At 41.5% G+C, this 2769-nt stretch overlaps 1 long non-coding RNA gene across 1 annotated transcript; it reads left to right on the forward strand.

Annotated features, from left to right (window-relative positions):
• LOC131725240 (uncharacterized) lies at nt 1-2563 on the forward strand. The gene is made up of 4 exons (XR_009320528.1): nt 1-126; nt 655-772; nt 1976-2017; nt 2444-2563. It is a non-coding gene; the product is annotated as an uncharacterized LOC131725240 (long non-coding RNA).
• The last annotated feature ends 206 nt before the right edge of the window (nt 2564-2769 follow it).

A 2769-nucleotide genomic window follows, 5' to 3' on the forward strand; every position in this document is an offset into this window, starting at 1 on the left:
AGAGCCCCGTTCCTGTATAAATACGGTTGCTTCTCTGCTCTGACTTCACTGACTTGAACAGCCCGAGACCAGCAGACAAGATGAAGACTCTGGTGCTAATTTCCGCCCTGGCTTTCCTCTGCAGCTGTGAGTACAATCCTACCATCTCTTTCTATATTCTTTCAAAGAATTGCACATTGATCCAAGATGTTTCTGCAGGGTAGCTCTGCTGCTGCTGTACCCTTGAGCAAGCAAGCAAGCAGGGACTTTACCTAGATTGCTCCAGTACCATCATGCGCTATTAATGGTACTATAATGCAACAGCCTACTGTAGCACCACCATGGGAATCCTACGGGACTTTATTTGATTTCTAAAAGTAGTTTCACAACCGTGGTATCTATAATGTAATCCAACACTGTACCATCATGTTCCTATTTCTTTTACTATGGTAGTACTGTTTCAATGCGGTTTCCATTCTAGTGTTTACTGTATAAAAACTACAGTTAATATGATATCTTTACCTATAGTTTTAGCACTATAGTAGTTTAGTATTGCTGTTTCTCTTCTCCAAAAGGCCTTTGATTTGTACTTTTGTGACTTGTGAGTGTGACCTGTAGGAATGTGTTGTCGAACTCTCCAGAACAGTGCTGACAAGTTTTCTTGCTTTGTTTCAGCTGTGGAGACGTTTTTTTTTTGTAGCTCCGAATAAGCTACCGAGCTATAATATAGCAGATTATTTTAGAGGCAAAAGAGAAGCTGGCAATGAACCCGCAGTGCTGCCTGAGGGAAGAGGTACGTCATTTAAAGTGTTTAAATCTACAGGAGACCTGCATTCCACACAGACCCCAAATCTGTTGATTAAAGAGCTATACAAAATACTACTGCAGATATCCAGTTCCAGTTATGAGCAGGATCAGATAGGAGAGCTGGAAGTGCAGTAGAGGAGCAGCCGCTATACAAAATACTACTGCAGATATCCAGTTCCAGTTATGAGCAGGATCAGATAGGAGTGCTGGAAGTGCAGTAGAGGAGCAGCCGCTATACAAAATACTACTGCAGATATCCAGTTCCAGTTATGAGCAAGATCAGATAGGAGTGCTGGAAGTGCAGTAGAGGAGCAGCCGCTATACAAAATACTACTGCAGATATCCAGTTCCAGTGCAGGTAAATTCAAATACAGGATTTATATTCAGATCTAACTAGGAGCAATAGCAGGGAGCAGCAAGGCAGGAGGCAGATAAGTGGGAGTTAATGAACATGCAAGTTTGGGTGTCATGTAGTCCACAGAGGTAGAGTTGTGAGGTTTTACAGGTGCTGTCTGAACAGGTGTATAATTTAAACTTTATTTTTTACATATTCAAAGTGTTTAGTTTTTAAACACTTAATAGTGTTTAAATTGTGCCGTGTTTAGAAAATAAGCATCAAGATGTTTTTATTGACTGTTATTACTGTGTGTGTGTGTGTCTGTGTGTGTCTGTCTGTCTGTGTGTGTGTGTGTCTCTGTGTGTGTGGGTGTGTGTCTGTGTCTCTGTGTCTGTGTGTGTGTCTGTCTGTCTGTGTGTGTGTGTGTCTGTGTTTGTGTCTGTGTGTTTGTGTCTGTGTGTGTGTGTGTGTGTCTGTGTGTGTGTCTGTGTGTGTCTCTGTCTGTGTGTGTGTGTCTCTGTGTGTGTGTGTGTGTCTGTGTGTGTGTGTGTCTCTGTGTGTCTGTGTCTGTGTGTGTGTGTGTGTGTGTGTGTGTGTGTCTGTGTGTGTGTGTGTGTGTGTGTGTGTGTGTGTGTGCGTGTCTGGCAAATTAACAAATAAGGCAAGAACATTTGAAATAAATAAACTTTTAAGAATTTTTGTTTTGTTTGTTTAAGACTATCTTCGTTTGGTGGATTTTCCATTTTGAAAACACGAAAATAATTATAAAAAATATGCATATGAATTTGTAGTCCAGTTTTTCTCCACATAGCCCTCACAGCTCTTTGTATTTCTTTTGATCTGCATCAAAAGGTCCCTTTATCCTGATTCTTCCTCCATTCGCACAGGGTGAAGGTACGTCTTTTAAAGTGTCCGGGTTTTTGTTCTTTTTTTTAAATGCAGTTCTCAGTCCCCACATGTTGCTCCAGCTGTTTCAGTGACATCATCCCTGCAACTGTAACATTCTTCATTGTGAACATTTTGACAAACAGCAGCAACGTGGCTTCAGCGAGGCAGGCGACTCCATCAGTAGAAATGTAAATATTTTCTAGGAAGCGGGCAGATCCTTGTAACAGACTTGCCTGGGGTCTGACTTCATGTGACTTTGTATTTGAATGTAGTTTATAATGTATACGTTTATGCGTCTGCTAAGAAATAAATAATAATAATACCAGCCAGAAGACGCCATTCGCTCCATATAATCTCCTCTGCTTAAATGCATTTTATAATGTATCAGTGTTATTCTTCTATTTCAAGCTTGTGGTGTTTTTTTTTTTTCAGGAGAAGGCGTGCAGTAGAGGAGGAGAATCGCGCGCCTGTTTAAAAGCAGAGGCTTCTTGTTGGAACTGCAATTCCTCTAATGTAGTCTAGAAACAAATAAAATAGGAAACATCTTCCCTCTCTGTGTCTCTGCTTCTTATTCTGTGGAATTCAGCAGGGCTGGGGGCGGGGCCTGTTCCATTGGTTATGCACACAGACACACAGCACAGACACACTGACACACATACAGTACAGACACACAGCACAGACACACTGACACACATACAGTACAGACACACAGCACAGACACACTGACACACATACAGTACAGACACACAGCACAGACA

Source organism: Acipenser ruthenus, unplaced genomic scaffold (assembly GCF_902713425.1).
Source record: "Acipenser ruthenus unplaced genomic scaffold, fAciRut3.2 maternal haplotype, whole genome shotgun sequence".
NCBI classification, from domain to species: Eukaryota; Metazoa; Chordata; class Actinopteri; order Acipenseriformes; family Acipenseridae; genus Acipenser; species Acipenser ruthenus.